Genomic DNA, 16849 nt, shown 5'->3' with positions numbered 1-16849 from the left:
ACTCAGCCATAGACAGACTATAAAAGGAAAAGGGAAAGGTAATGGGCATGTGCTGAGGTCTTGCTAAACACCAAGGGATTTTGATAAGGTGTCTTACTGAGTTTCCCTCACAATCCTATGAGAAAAACCGCTTCATCCCAAATATACGACTAAGAAAATGAAGACTCAGAAAGCGACATTGAACAATCTAGGGTCTCACCACCATAAGAGGGGGATTTGACCTTCCTGGATCTCACCTCAAGTTCATTGCACCTGCCCTATCTAGTTGCCTCCCCCTTAGGGGTTATTCCAGTAACTCACCTTGGTCCCCACCCTTTATGGCCATCTATTTTTTTTCATGGTGGCTTTTTTTTTTTTTAACCACTGAGAGACATCAGGTTGCAAGGCTGAATTCTGAGATGGAATAAGCTCAAATCTTGGGTGCTGGGAAGATCAGCCAACTGCTCTCAAGCACCGGCGTTTATCCTGAAGGTGAAGTAACTAGACACTTTCTACCCTCAGATGGAGCTCAGATATTATCTCCAAAGGAGCAAAAACTACATCTTCATCACTGCATCCCAAATGTCTAGCAATGCTCTGGTATCCTGCATGGTACTCACTAAATATTTGTTCAAAGGATGAGTGAATAAACCCTTGACCCAAGGGAAACTCAACTTTAATATCAAAGCCAACTTATCTCTTTGAAAATGCATTCCAACAAAGAATCAACAGTGCTCAACGGTTCTACCTGTTGGCTGAACCTTCCTTTCGTAAGACCCAGTGTCAGAAGACTGAAACAATATGCATTTTTAATTAATGTCTAAGACTGTCAATTTGCATGAGTTCAAGGCTGAACACGAATTAACCAGTCAATGGCCACTTCAATCAACTCACAGGCGACCGGCGTGAGAGATTTGCATGGTGTTCTCAATAACACATGGTGGGCTGGCTTTGTACTGACTCATAAGCCCTCACAATTGGCGTGTTCACAATTGGTGTGACATGGTCTGAGTAGAGCCAGGAGGTCTGCAACGTGATGGGAGATACTTGGTATGGGGTGAAATAGTGGTGCTGATCACCTGTCTCCTTCCTGTGTCCTCACGGGTAGGCCTGATCACAGGTGATGCCAAGGAGAGCAAAGGATCCCCCCTGCCGAAAAGGACGGTGGGGCATCTGATGGCATTTGCTGAAAAATGATTAATCAGGCTGCTCCAATCTGTGAGTCAGAATTTCTCAGGGAGAGAAATCTGCCTTGAATGGAATTATCTTGAACTCTGATGTCAGTGCAGATAAACTCTTCAAAATCCAGAGGCAGGTCCTAGGAAGCCAGGCCTCTTCATGCTGGGACACAAACTTTGTGAGATGAAAGTGGCTGCCCAGGAGAGATGAAAAAAAGAGAGAGAGAAACAATGGCTATGGGGATGATACTACTAGTTCCCAGGGTGGGGGAAGCCCATGGAAAGGGCACTGTCTTTTTCCCTTCAAGACTATTTTATGTAATGGTAATGGGTGATGCATAACCAGTGGAGTCTCCTGGAGCCAGGTTTGACATCATTCCTACCATAATAGCTGTGTGACTCAGGTGAACGGTAAATGCATTGGGTTTTGGTGCCATCGTTTATTAAAGCGCGAAAACCATGACTACCCCAGCTCCCAGGGTTTTGGTGGAATGGCATCCTATATGAAGATGGCCGTATCTCATCATGGGCTTTCAATGAATGATAAGGTCTCTCCCCATCACGCAAACCAACACGATGCTAACAAAAGGTGGATGTAGTCTGACAAAAACTATTTTTAAATTATGAACGTGTTTGTAGGAAAAGGCTTACAAATGCAAATGCAAATTAACTCTAATGTTGAGGGGGCTCTTTTTACCATAAATAATTGAACTACAAAAAATGTCAGAAACTCAGGACACATGGGGCTGCCCTGCCCATGGGGACTGGTACCGTCTAGCATTGTGGTCATGGGCTCTCAGACTTGTGTTTGCAGATGTGAGCGAGTCAGCCTTCTCTCTTTAGCAGAGCCCAACTGGTGTGCCATCAGACGTGGGCTTTTGCACTAGACAACAATATCGGCTCGAAGGAAGAGGTGTCCATCAGAATAGGTGCAAGAATCCTGGCTGGGTTCCCAGCTTCCGGCTTGATATATTTTCCCTCCTATCCTCCAGTCCCTCACTTCTTGGGCAGTTGCTGTTCTATTCCATTTATGACCCTCTGAGCTTCTTGAACTTACCCTTCCACCCCACTATTTGACCTTACATCGGCCCTTTAGAATACGACTATCTCAATTCTTTTGGGAACTCTGCCGACTCCATTCAACTAGAGGAATCAAATAATCAAGGGGTTGTGTCTCCCAGAGAAAAGAATGCTGATTTTTTCATTGATCACAGGTCAGCACCTTCTCTTTCTTCAGAATATGGATGAAATAAAGGTCCAAAATCAAGGGAACCTGGACAGACAGCAAGGTCTGTGAAAGGCAAGATTTTGCCTGACCCCGGAAACGCCCAGCTAAGCCACCCAGAAGCCTGCAGAGCAACTGAGTGGTTTTTAATCATTAGTAATCTCTTCCAAGGGGGGAAAAGAGTCATTTGTAGCCTGGCAACAGAGATCTGAATGTTCTTCCTTCATGCCAAGCCGTAAACATGGCCTCTGCTAAATCTAGTGATGCTAAAAGGCCAGTGATCAGGACAAATTAGGGTGGCACTACCGATGGCTGGAGGCACTGGTAGTGTGAACATGCCAGGAGGGAGTGGCACAGAGAGGGGCACGTGACCAGCGGGCATTCAATAGAAACCCAAAAGCTCACTGGAAAAGTCTCACATTAATGGGCAAGGAGCCTCTACCAGCCTCAAGGCTCCATTTCCTGCTGGAAGCTGACATTGGCCAGAGCACGCCATGGAAAAGGGCTGTGGCTTGAGTCAGAAAGGAGCTGTATGCTCTGTCCCTCGGCCTCTGCCCAGGAGCCCTTCCCGCTCCCTCATGAGGCACTGCCTCTGGTCGCTGATACCACCTCTTACCTGGCCTCCAAGCTTTCTTGCCCTGATCCAGGCACAAATGCTTCACCTCAGCATGCAACACTGGGATTGAATGCTTCCAAGAAAAGTGTTCTTGAAGTGAAGGATGAAACAGACCAGGAGCAATAACTCAGGTAAACATACTCCCCAGCATTTAGCATCATCTTAGAAAGGCTGTATGGAGGAACAGTTAAGAATGTGGCACTGGGGACAGATTCCTTGGAAGCAAATCCTAATTACCAATGCAGTAGCCATGGGCAAGTGACTTACCTCGGAACCTCAGCTTTCTCCTTCAGGAAATAGAGACAGACATAATTCCCATAAAAGAGGAATTTATGTGAAGCACTTAGAATAGGGGACCTGGCAATCGGAAGTAAGGGCTAAAGGATGTTCACTATTACTAGTAGTATTATTGTTACTACAGCTATTTTTGAAATATTTAAGTGTGGGCAAGTAAACATGTTTACTTGATTTTCTCCTTTCAAGAATGTTGTACGGTTTCAGTGAGATTATGCATTGGACTCATTTAGCTCTTGGCACTAAGTTGGTCTTTAATCAGTATTATCTATGGGCTAAGCCTTCAAGGATGGTGTTGTGCCTGCCTTGTTAACCATGGTATCCCCCTCCCCAAGCAAGGCACATAGCAGGTGTTCAGGAGGACATACAGAGTCTAATAATATACCCTGTAAGTTACTCACTCATCACAAATGAAAAAAAAGTAATTTTATGATAAAGAGATCTAGCAGATACCACCATCAAGGCAAATCTACATTGTGTGCCCTTTGGTATGATGCACTGAGAGGGACACCAGAGAACTGCCGTGGGATTGCCTGCCAGAAGTGGGAAGACTGGGCCTCGTCGTGAGAAAATATCAGATAAACCCAACTGAGGGACATTCTGCAAAACAACTGTCCTGCCTGCAGAAATATCAAGGTCAAGAAGCAAAAAGAAAGCCTGAGGAAATGTTCTAGATCAAAGGAGTAAAACACATACACACACACACACACACACACACACCACCACCAACAACAACAACTGAATATAGTGCATGAGCCTGGACTGGATCCAAGACGGGGGAAAAACATGAATATAAATGACATTATTGACATAGTCTGTGGATTTAGATAATACTATTGTATTAATGTTATGTTTCCTGATTTTTATCACTGTACTGTGGTTTGATAAGAGACTGTCCTTAATCTTCAGAAACATACACTGAAATATTTAGATGTACACTGAAATATTTAGGACAGAGGGGAAGGAGGTCTCAGATTCTCAAATGGTTCTGAAAAATGATATGTTTTATTATATATAAAGACATAGCTATAAAGCTCTCTATCTCTATATCACCATCTACCTATCTATCCATGGAAACCATCCTAGTCATTACTCAGCCTCAAGGAAATCCATTCTCTTGACTTCTTCTCAGTTTTGCCTGTTTGGGGACTTTATATAGATAGGATCACTTGGTATATCTTCTTTGGGGTCTTACTTCTTGGCTCTACACTGTGTAATTCTGAGATTCACCTGTACCATGTATAGGAATGGTTTGTTCCTTTTCACCGCTGAATAGAATTCCATCACATGCTATATATTTTTTATATATCCATTCTCTTATAGGTGTCCATTTGGATTTTTCTCTCGTTTTAGCTGTTACGAACAATGTGGTGGTGAGCAGTCTAGCACATGACTTTTGGTGAACATATGCAGGCATTTATGTTGTGTTTATTCATAAGAGTGGAGTTGGTGACTTAGAGGCTCTGTGTATGTTCCGTTTTAATATAACCTGACAGGTTTCCATGTTGGCTGAAGCATGTTACATGTTTACTGGCCATGTAGGAAAGTTCCAGTTGTTCCACGTTCTTGTTAACACTTAGTATTGTCAGCCCTTTGGATTTTAGCCATTCAAAAAAGGTGGCGCCTTGTTGGGGGTTTGACTTACGTGTCTCTAATGACCATTGAAGTTGGGTCCCTTATGTGTATTGGACATGTTGATATATTCTTTTGTTAAGTGTTTATTTAAATCTCTTGCCCAGTTTTTGGTGGGCTTTCATTTTTTTGTTCATTTGAAAGACTTTTTCATATATTATGGCTAGAAGTGTTTTGTTAGATATACTTATTATGAATATTTTCTGCTCTGTGGCTTGCCTTTTTATTGTCTTCATAGTATCTTTTGTGAGTATAAGTTTTAATAAAGCCCAATTATCAAAATTTTCAGATATATATATTCTTTTTTTAATGTTTATTTATTTATTTTGAGAGAGAGAGCATGTGAGCGGGGCAGGGGCAGAGAGAGAAGGGGACAGAGAATCCCAAGCAAGCTCCGTGCTGTCAGTGCTGAGCCCAACTCAGGGCTTGAACTCAGGAACCATGAGATCATGACCTGAGCTGAAATCAAGAGTCAGGCACTTAACCAACTGAGCCACCCAGATACCCCTCCAGAAATGTATATTCTAACTTTTACTCTTTTATAAATTTTGTTTTTATGCTTTTTATTTATTTTTGAGAGACAGAAACAGTGTGAGCAGGGGAGAGTCTGAGAGAGAGGGGGACAGGCTCCAGGCTCCGAGCTGTCGGCACAGAGCCTGAGGCGGGGCTCTAACCTACGAACTGTGAGATCATGACCTGAGCTGAAGCCAGATGCTCAACCAACTGAGCCACGTAGGCGCCCCTAACTTTTACTCTTTTAAAGCATTGAACTGAGGAGATTGTGAAAATTAAATCAGGAAAGTCCCAACTCTAAGTTTCAATGGCAAGACTCCTCCCTAGGAGGTCTCAGGTCAAACCAGAGGGCCTCCGCAGGACCCCAGTGTACGGGGGGAGTGAGGTGCTTGGGGCCACTGTTGGAGAAAGTCGTGCGTCCACCCCAAGGCAGCATATAAAATCTGGATGAAGTCCAGACTCTTCTTACCGCCTGCCCCAGGGTGGCAGGGCCTTTCTTCCCAGGGCAAGGCTCAGCCCCACCCAGAAGGTCGTCTTGGTGTGGAGAGACGTCAGACCTGGGGACAGTATTGCAGTCTGTGTCACAGCATCAGCTGCGGAGGTGCGCACTGAGCAGCTCCGGCAGTTCAGAGGGTGAGGAACCACTCTGCTCACAGGGGTTAGGTGAGAGAAGTAAATCAGTTAAGACCTCACAGAGGAAGGAACTATTGGAATGGGTTTTGATGGATGGATGGGAGCTTGACACACCAATAAGGGGCAGAAAAACATTCTAGTATAGATAAGCACCCAGTGACCAGGAAAAGCTGTAACACTTGGGGAAACTGTAGGATGTAGAAGAAGGTGTGAGAAAGGGCACAGCCAAAGTCCTCAAGTTCCCCATCTGCAAAATGGATGTTTGAACTAGCCCATCTCCCTGCTCACACGATTGTTTGTCTTTTATTGCTTAGTATGATAGATGTGGGGATGATTTAGACATAAATAAGCCCTGTCTTTGAAGAGGAGAAAGGGGAGAACACAGCTAAGAGCTTGGAGAGTTGAGGAGCTCAAATAATCCTGGCAAGCTGCATGGAGGAGGTGGCCTTGGAGCTAGGAACTGAGGATCCTACCATCTTCTCAGCTGTGGAGGAAGCCTCAGCCCTGCTGCAGGTCACCAGGAAGTTCTGAGAAGGTCCCCCAGTGTGGCAGTGGGGGCTGGGGACTCTTCCTCTCAGTGCAGAGTCCCTACTTGAAGACCCAGTGTGGGAAGAGTGGAAGTGGATAAGTTGAGGAAACTGATCCGTGCCCCTCCGAGAGGCCACTCAGACTGTTTCCCTCCTCCCATGGACTGGTGGCCCTCTTTATGTGGCCATCTGGAAGGAGATGCACCAATCACCTCTGCACAATGGGTGCATAAAGTTCTATCTGGTCTATGAAGACCCTGCTTAGCAGGGCTGTTCTGATGCGTCTCTGAGCCTTGAGCAGGAAGCCTGCATGCAGGTCAGTAAGCCCGAGCCCCATCCTGAGCTGCCAAGTACCAGCTATCCTTCAGGACAGAGCCCCCACCCCACGGCCCACTGCCACCAGCCTGCAGCCACGCCTCCACTGCCTTCCCCCTCCAGCTTCCTTACACACCTAAAGCTTGAAACTGGAGACAGAATTAAAAACTAGAGCATCTTATCTCCTCTAACTCCTCAAGATCTCAATGCCTTTTTTTTTTTAATGTTTCCCTTACCCTTTTAACAATTGTTTTCAGATGCACAGCCTACATCACTTCATTTCTTGGTCTCGGTCTCGGTCTCGGTCTCGGTCTCTGGTTTCCCTCCTGGGAGCGGAGACAGGATTCGGGCCTGTGCGTGTCACAGCCGTGTGCTGGGGCTGGCTCCTTCAGGTTTGCAGGAACGCGCTGGTTTCTCAATTCCATCTCAAGTTCATCAATGTCAGATGAGGAGCTTGAAATCAGCCGTGGCAGAAGGGTTTACACCACAGAAATCGGCAAGCACTCCAAATCCGGCTTCTCTCACTTTTTGGGGGGAAGGTGTGTGTGTATGTGTGTGTGTGTGTGTGTGTGTGTGTGTGTGTGTGTATGTGTGTGGCTGGTTGTTTAACATATACAACCACACCTCTGGGGTGGGTAGCCAGGTTGTCATCTGCCTCACCAGCCGCAGAAGGTCCGCTTCTCATGCTCTGGTCGGTTGCCATTACAGATGTCACGTACTAAGCAGTCCTGCATGACGTGGACCGCACCCACAGTCTCTCCTCGGCAGGGGTGAAATACGCTGAGGGAGAGAGTCTGGGGTGACTCATCTTGTTGAAGCACACCCCCCCACCCCCAGATACTCCTGAGATGATTGGGAGCTCCAGACAGACTGTCATATCTTTTCGCACCAGTGTTTTCCAAATATCTGTTCAGCGGGGATTTAGAGACAAGACAGGACTCTGTGGGGAAGGAGGGTGCAGGGCGGGGAAGGTGGAGCCTGCCTTAGTTTCCCTTTTCTTGCTCTGAGCCCAAAGTTACACAACCTGCTTAGCAGCCAGAAGTCCTAAGTCAGTGTCTGTGCTCACCCAGCAGAAGGTAGGGAGGTGAGGAGAGATGAATGCCGTCACGGGCGGAGGCAGGGGTTGGGGGGAGATAAGTGTCCCTCTACCTTTCTGAGTTCTTGGCTGAGACACCCCCTATGATTAGAGATTAATGGGGGGAAAGCAAATTTAATTTAATTTTGTACAAATTACCCCGAAAGACATGAGACCCAGGGAAGTGACCAAAGCAGGCAGCTTTTCTACCATTTAGACAAAGAAACAATGGATTTGTGAAGACTTGACAAAACAAAGAAGTTTGGGCTCGGGCAGCAAGTTAATGAAGAAGTTGCAGGCTTTGTTTATGCAGCCTGCTTGGCCCTGAACTCCCCAGCTCTGGGGCGACACGGATGCTTCTCCTCTCCATGTGCAGGAAGAGTACCTTCACACAGAGAATTTATTTACTGTTTTCAGAGAGATTGAGGGCAGTCAAGAATGTCCTTGTATTGCTGTTTCTTATGTGACTTTAATCCCAAATAACCAGGATGCCAGAGTGGCACATTTGGGGGCCTTGAACCCCATTAATCCTCAGGCCTGCCCTGGGTGGGTGTCTCCCTACCCCCACCTCTCACTGCTCGCAGATGCTCACGGTGTCTTCCAATCATTGGCACTTAGCCCCAGGGTGGAGTCTTAGAGAAAAAGACTTCCTGTCTTAAAGCATTTCCAGGGCTCTGCACATATTGGCACCCTGTTCTGTTGTCCGGCTGGTCTGCCCTTTAAACCATCCCTGCAGACGTGGGACAGCCAGGCTGACTGCCCCCTCCTCGTAGGGGGCCTGAGGACCGGACCAGCGGACTCAGCCTGCACCTGCTTCTCACTTTCTCCTCCGGCCTTCCTCCACCCATCTGCTCTCCTCAGACTTGTTGATTCTATCACACAAGGCTGAAAAAGCTCTGATAACTAGTCCCAATCATGCCCAACCTAGGCCATTTGGCTGATGCCCCAAGCTGTATTCTCTGTCTCCTCGTGTGACCTTGGTGCCGAGAAAATGCCCGAGTATGATGAGAGAACACCCACGGGAGTGGCTGAAACCCAAGCATCATCATGGCTTAGATTTGAATTCCATGAGCTACTTATTCAACTGCTGGTAAGACTTTGAACTTCCCTGAGCCTTAGTTTCCCCGTCTGCAAAGTGGAGCTAGTACAAAATCTCTAAGGGGCACCTGGGTGGCTCAAGCGGTTATGCAGCCAACTTCAGCTCAGGTCGTGATCTTGCAGTTTGTGAGCTGGAGCCCTGTATCAGGTTCTGGGCTGACAGCTAAGAGCCTGAAGCCTGCTTCCAATTCTGTGTGTGTCTCTCTCTGCCCTTCCTCTGCTCACGCTCTCTTTCTCTCTCTCAAAAGTAAATAAATATTAAAAAATTTAAAAAGCAAACAAAAAACAAAAAACCTCTAAGGTTTACCAAGAGTCTCCAATGACATTATAGCGTAAAGGCATCTACTCTTCCATTTGGCAAATATTTTGGGGCAGCTCAGTGTGCCAGGCCCTGAGCCAGCAGCTAGGTGCTTAATTGGTAATTAGTTCTCCTACACCCCTCCCCTTCATCCGAATGGATTATAGACTGCAAAAAGGAGCTGCAAGATGACGCTATACTCTTCTCTTCTGGGCTGTGCAGGAGGGAAATTGTGTCAGGCATCGCTTTGGTGCCGCCACTCCAAAAAACAAGCGCATACAACTGCCTCTGGGGATCACAGGGCCTGTGCAGCTGGGCAAAGGAAGTGTTCCTTGGGAGACCCCGGGCCTCTGCTCTCAGCCTGGGCAAGCAGGTCTGTGGGAAGCCACCAGAAAACCATGAAAGCAGGGAAAGCCTAAACCTTCAGCCTAAAACTTGAAAGCCTAAACCCTCAGCCAGCGCTGTACCAGCAGGGTAAGGTCTGGCCCAAGTTCAGAAAGGAAAGTCCAGGCAGGTTTCAGGGCTTGAGGGCTTGAGGGAGGGGCCCTGCAGGGTAGAAGGGAGGTGAGCAAGAAGGTAGAACAGAGAACAGCGAGCACTGGGGCACATGGTTTGAGGAATAGAAACATTCACCAGGATCAGCACTTTCTCTATATTCTTTTTTCTAATCCTCAATCAGCCCACTTTATAGATGAGCTGGGGTCCATGTCTTCTCTGATGTCACCTCTGCCATCTGTGATGAAAGCTCAAGTCTGCCAACCTTTTCTGTGGCTCTCAGGACTGACTCAGACCACTGGGGAAGCACTCCATCTGCACCAGAATAAAAACCGGACCCTGAGCCCAAACCTAGAATGACCTATCTGTAGAAAAAGCGAATGTGAACAGAGCCAACTTCTTTGTCCCTCACCTCTCGCACCTAAATTGACACAGACAAGGACCACACCCACATCTTTCATTATTTAACCAGAGCTTAAGTAGTAGTAAAGGTGCCTGGCTGGGCTCAGAGAAGAAATCCACAGTCCCTGCTCCCCGAAGAGCACATGTGTGCAAGAGCGTGATCACCGGGTCTGGGCTGGTAGGAGGAATGCGAGGGCAGGACAAGGAGGCTGCGAGCCCAGAACTAACCAGCTCCGGGCTCCGAATTGGAACGCTGTCACCGGTGTGTTGGACCCCCCTGCAGCCCCAGCCTGTGTGCCAAGCTGGGTACCAGCATTTTTGTGGAAAGGAAATCACAGCGTGGGCTGCTCATCAAACCTGCCCTCCGGCGCACACTTGATCTCAGGGAGGGCTGGCCTCAGCCCTGGCGCCCGGCTGCCCCAGGGCTGCACGGCTTTCCCACTCCCATCTCCCCGCCAAGGCTGGCACCCCCCAGCTGGCAGCGGCTCTAGAACTGGAACTCCCAGGTGGGTCCAGGATCTGCAGCGGGAAGACAAAGGGTTCTCAGGGCGTTCCCTAGCAACCGCAGCTCGTCTGCAGCCTGCAGTTCCGCAGCTGACTCCCTTCCATCCCTTTGCACTGAGGCGTTGGGTTTTAGGTGCTCCGGGACGCTTCCTAATGTCCCTTCAATGATCCACGAAGCCATTTGCTTATAAAATCGCACTCTCTCCTCCCCACCGCACCCCCTGCCCTTCCACCAGCGTTGAGTGCGGTGAGCCCTCTGCAGCAGACTCAGGAGCAGAACCCTCCTTCCACAGCGATGGCAGCGTGGGGGCGACCCCCCTTGTGATGCTGCCTGCCGGGGGCTGTGTGGGGCGTGGGGTGCGGGAGGCGATGGATGGGATCCAGAGACAGAAGCAAACAAGCCAGGCAGAGGTGGAGGGAAGGGGGGAGGAGGGGGACGAAAGGGATGAGGAGGATGAGGAGGAGAGAGAGGGGGGTACAGGGGGAGGAGGAGAAGGGGAGGAGAGAAAGGAGCGGGAAGGAGGAGGGAGGCAGGGGAGAAGGGGAAGGAGAGGGGAGGCCACTTCATTTATTTATTATGATGCCAGTTGTAGTACGGGTCTCATGTGCAGAGAGCAGACTGTATTTTATGTTTTAATCCTCCAAGCTGTGTGTGTGGGCTGGGGATAATTACATTGAAAAATGTGTATAATATGCAGAAGGTTCTTTTTGTGGGGAATGGGAATGCTCCAGTGGAATATCTTCCTCATGGCAACCAATGCCTTTTCCATAAGCCGCTCAGGAGGTGCCAGTAATTGGGAGCACGGTGGAAGCCTGGGGCCGCCCCCCCCCACCCCCCAACCCCGACGGCCAAGTCCTCTATTTTAAGGGAGGCTTCGGCATTGCGAATGAGAGCCCGGCATCCCCTCACCCCGCCTGCCCACCAGCCTCGCGGATGACAGGCAGGATACAAATGGGAGTCTTGATTGCTTTCTGGGCTCAGCCTTGGGGCAGCGCGGAAAAATGCGGGAGGGAGATGACGGGCAGGCTGCTAGGAGACAGAGCAGGACTGCGCGCGCACACACATTCGCCGTCCTACACCCTGCGCAAGCTGTGCGCATGTGCTCGTGCACAGACCCATGCATCCACACACACAATATAGGCGCACGCGCACACCCCCCCCACAGCCTCCCTTCCATGCTTGCACCTATTCATGCATACACGTACTTCATACACAAACGTGTGCACCCATACACTCCCACAGCCACCCCTTTCAGACACACATGCACACACAACAGTGCTCACCTGCATGCACATGCTCACATGCACAGTTACACACACACACACACAATGGTGTGCACATGGAAACTCTGCATGCTCGCATGCAGTCTCACACACACCCACACCCACACTACAATGGCCACAAGCCCACTCAGGCATGCATACACATTTACACAAGCTCACCACTCTAACCCACCCCCACACATGCGTCCATGCCCACCTTCCCTCTCTCACACACACACAGCCATGCACACCAGCCCTGATGATGCAGACCACTGGGAGGGAGGATCAGAAATATTGCCCATGACATTTTTATTTGGAATTAAAAAGAAAAGGAACCAGAAAAGACATTGACGTCTGCCTTCCCTAAAAGGCCACAAAAAATAGCCTCAACCCTGACATTATAAATGTTTGTTTTTTAGTCCACATGCTTTAGTGACTGCACCACTCACTTAATTTGAGCCACATGGTGAGTTTGCAAACTTTCCTTTGGCTCACATTGACTGCTGATTTGATGCCTGTTTACCCAGAAACTGCAGATCCAGTGGAAAAAATACCCCCACCTACAGAGGCACCATTAGCCGCTCTTCCCACGGTGGGCCAGCATCCCACAGAAGGAAATCCACGGGCGGGCAGCCGCAAGGTCCCCAGAAAGTCCAGCTGGGATGAATAGGGCTCCAGGCTCCCTTGAGACTCAGCTGGTTATTTTGTAGGAAATTGAATTTCTCGGTACATTAGAGGGTGCGCTAATGAGCACTATTGTGGGCTGAAGGGCTGGGCGTGGGCTCCCACCCGGCCATCCGCTGGGTCAGCTTCCACTCTTGCCTCTGGGACCCCTGGATCTTCCCTTCCCCTCCACCCTCGCCTGCTCCCAAGGCCAGACCCATGTGATGCCTCCCGCATGCTCTTGCTTTTCACGCTGGCACTGCTCTTGCTCCTGTCCAGGCCTTCGTTCTCTAGGAGAGTCTGTGCTGAGCCCATGCGGCCCACCAGCCTCTGGCCATGCTGAAACAACTTAGCCTTCCATGGCCCCCACAAAAACCTTAGGATGTATAGCATTTAGCCAGAGTTTCTCAGCCTCTTTCTTTTCCCCCGAATGTTTATTTATTTTTAAGGGGCGGGGAGGGGCAGAGAGTTGGGGAGACATAGGATCTGAAGTGGGCTCTGCACTGACAGAGATCAACGCAGAGCTGGAGCTCACAAACCGCAAGACCATGACCTGAGCCAAAGTTGGATGCTTAACCAACTGAGCCACGCAGGCGCCCCAAATTTCCCAGCTTCTCAAAGCCTATTCAAATCTCTTCTCTAGCCTCCATCCAGCTTCATCTACTAGTTCTCTACTCCTGCCCTCTTGGCTGGACAGACAGCACTGGTCATTGTTCCCTCAGCTTGCCCTGGTCCTGCACCTTGACCACCTCCACCTGTCAACTAGAGAAAACTCCCCACCATCTCTTAGTTCCCATTGCTGTGGGCGTGGAGGTCAAAGTCCCTGGTCAGGGGCATCTGCAAAGCCTAGAAGATTTGTCTCCTGGCAGCTGCTCTGAATTGCCTCCTGTTGTGTATCCCTTTGTCCATTCTGCCCTAGCCATTCTGGCCACCCCCAAATGCTCCGGACACACCCCCATTGCAGCCCTGACCACCTGACATACCAGGTGTTACTAGACAGGGGGCTTTCTGAAGTCACTCACAGTGGCTGTTTTGGTCACTGTTGTATCTTCCTCACCCAGTTCAGGAGCAGGCACTCAGCTGATCCACACCGTTTGTTGGACACGTGAACGATTTTTCTAGCCACTGGTTCCCACCCAGCCTCCCCAGCCCATGTCCAACGTGGGAAAAGGAGCTGAACCTTTCCTTCTCAGCACCGACATATCTCGTTTTATTGCACTTCGCAGATACTGCCTTAATTTTTTTTCCTTTTTTACAACTCGAAGGTTTGTGGTAACCCTGCATCAAGCAGTCCGCTGATATCATTTTTCCAACAGCATTAGGTCACCTCATGTGTCTGTGTCACATCACTGTGGTCATTCTCACCATATTTCGGACCTTGTCATTGTTATTATATTTGTTACAGTGATCTGTGGTCTGTGCTCTTTGATGTTATTATTTTAAGTATTTGGGGGGCATCACGAACTGCACCCACATAAGACAGAAAATTTAATAGATGTGTGTGTTCTGACTGCTCCACCCACTGGCTGTTTCCCCATCTCTCTGCCTCTCCTTAGGTCTCCCTGTTCCCTGAGACACAACGATACTGAAATTAGGCCAATTAATAACTCAACAGTGACCCCTAAATGGTCAAATGAAAGGAAGGGTCCATTGATGCGGCAAAGTCCATTGCCGTCTTATTTTAAGAAATCACTCCAGCCGCCCAGCCTTCGGCAACCACCACGCTGATCAGTCTCAGCCATCCAGTGGGGGCAAGACCCTCCACTAGCAAAAAGATTACAACTAGCTGAAAGCTCAATGATGGTTAGCATTTTTATTTTTAAATTAAGGTACATTTCTTAACATAATGCTATTGGACACTAAACAGACTATAATATAGTGTACACATAGCCTCCGTATGCAGAGGGAAAACCAAAACTCATTTGACCTGCCTTATGGTGATATTTGTCTTATTGTGATGGTCTGGAACTGAGCCCACAATATCTCTGAGGTATGCCTGTGTTCTTATATGCAGGGCTCTTGCTGCCTTTGCAGATTGCACACACAGATTTCTTTTTATTGAACATTTAGTGAGAATTTCTCATGTGTTTTTAAGCATGTTAGATGTATGATCTGATTTGCTAGCCACAAAAATGCAACCAAGGAGGTACTATTATTATACCCATTGGGCAGATGAGCAAACTGAGGCTCAGAGAAGTGAAACAATGTGCCCAGGTCACACATCCTCCACCTGCCTGGGCTATTTGTGCTAACCCCACCATCACCTCTATTTACACTGGTGAGCGGTGATGTCTGTTCCTGGGCCAGCAGCTGGCAGTCCACCATAGACCTAGGACGTGTTTGAGTGTGATTCACAAGCAAAAATGTCCTGCCTGTCAGCCAAGCCAGTACTGCTACTTCCGAGCACCAGGGAGAGGATGTGTTGCCACTGAAGAGTAGGTTTCTCTTTGACGGTCTTTAAGCTGGCCCTTCCAGGCCATGTGACCCAGGCAGATTTCTTTACCCTTGGAGCCTCTGTGTCTATATCTATAAACTGAGCATGATGCCTGCTTCTGGGGTAATCTTGAAATAACACAGCTGATGTATATACAAGAACCCTAATAAAGTTTCAACTTGTTCTAGCCTCCCAATAATCCACCTGTCTATAATTTATGAATTTCTGACTCAGGGAAGTCCATCTCGCCACTTGGTGGTTATGTCACAGCCCGAGATCACGTCTGTTTTATTGGGCAGCCACCTTGCCCTGTGAACCCATGGGTGTCTGCAAGTGCCCCGAGTTCTCAGGCAGCCACGAGTCCCACGCCTGTCCCTGGAGCACAGCGCCTGCCCTTGCAGGGACTGTGGGTATCTGTGTGCCAGGAGAGGATTCCATCAACATCCCCAAAGAGGAGTTGTGTAGAAGGCTGTGCAATAAAACCTAAAGAAGGGCCGGGTCCAGGACTCCATCAGGGCCAGGATGGGAAAGACAGAGAGGGAGCAGTGGGGACAGCTTGCCTGGGGGGCTCGCAAAGGAGCCCCCACCCATAGGGAAGAGGCGCAGGGCCCCACGTGAAGACTGGTGGGAGGCGTGTAGCCTTTGCAGCTCCGATCCTAGGGACGGGTCTATGCCGCAGCCTCTCAGCCACTGTGGAGCAAACAAAGCCAGAGGTGCACGCGGCTGGGAAACAGGGGCCGTCTGTACCTTTCAATGCTCTCATCTCATTAATCTTGTACCTCTGCAGTCTTTCTGAAGAGCGCACTCACGGAGGCTCATTCATTACAGCTCTAATAACAGCGGCAGGCATTAAAGCACAGGGCTGCGGAGGAACTGGCCTCTGCAGCTGCAGAAAGCCAATACCTTTTTAAATACATTTACACAGCAATAAATAAAAGCGGTCTCAGTTTACCTCTTTATTAAACTCTATTTGCTCGTCGGAGTTAAGGGCCGCATTTGTGTCTTGCTATTCAAATTTATTCGTGCACGTCTCCGAGGCTGGCTGCGTTTATTCCATAACGCGGTAATGGTGGCGGAAGCTTAACGGGGTCTTTCATCACTGAGCAGCCCTCATTAAGGGCCCTGCTCCAGGCTCCTGGGTTCAATTTGACCACCGCGAAGACCACCCCCATTATCCAGAGGGGGAAAACGAAGGCAGAGAACTGGCGTGCCTTGATTAGCCTGGCCCAGCAACCAGCCAGCTGATGACCCTAGGCTGATGAGACCAGTGTCCCCAGGCTCAGGTCTGGAAAAAGATGGTCCCCTAAAGACGTTTCTGCAACTTACACACACCTCCACCCCCGAAACTGTCTTGATGATTCACAGAGTTAAGGCTCTGAGAAAGCATGCAACCTGTTCAAGAGGACTTTGACTTTGGATCTTTTCTCTCTTTCTCTCTCTCGATACCTGGTCTTATTCCAAGAAATCAACGTGGTATGTTTGTGGCGAATGCAGGATTTACCAATCTGGAAGGTTCCCCTGCTTTGAGATATCGTGGCAGTTTCCATCAAGAACGAGTTCTTGCCTGCGTAAGCATTTCCTGCTGCCCCTATCACAGGACCTTGTCTTCTCTGAGAATCTTGCAGTCTCTGAAAAGGACTCCAGTGGGTGGGGGAGCACACCCACCAGCAGTAAACTCCTATCTTGAAGCCCATAGGATACCTCC

At 48.9% G+C, this 16849-nt stretch overlaps 1 long non-coding RNA gene across 1 annotated transcript; it reads right to left on the bottom strand.

Moving 5' to 3' along the window:
* Positions 1-7100: 7100 nt before the first annotated feature.
* On the bottom strand, positions 7101-10751 carry LOC115272579. The gene is made up of 2 exons (XR_003900407.1): positions 10509-10751; positions 7101-7692 (listed from the first exon to the last, which is right to left on the bottom strand). It is a non-coding gene; the product is annotated as an uncharacterized LOC115272579 (long non-coding RNA).
* Between the last annotated feature and the right edge of the window lie 6098 nt (positions 10752-16849).

Source organism: Suricata suricatta, chromosome 2, assembly GCF_006229205.1.
Source record: "Suricata suricatta isolate VVHF042 chromosome 2, meerkat_22Aug2017_6uvM2_HiC, whole genome shotgun sequence".
Lineage (NCBI taxonomy): Eukaryota > Metazoa > Chordata > Mammalia > Carnivora > Herpestidae > Suricata > Suricata suricatta.
Note: the sequence above shows the minus strand (reverse complement) of the source record. Positions and strands in the feature narration are given on the sequence as shown.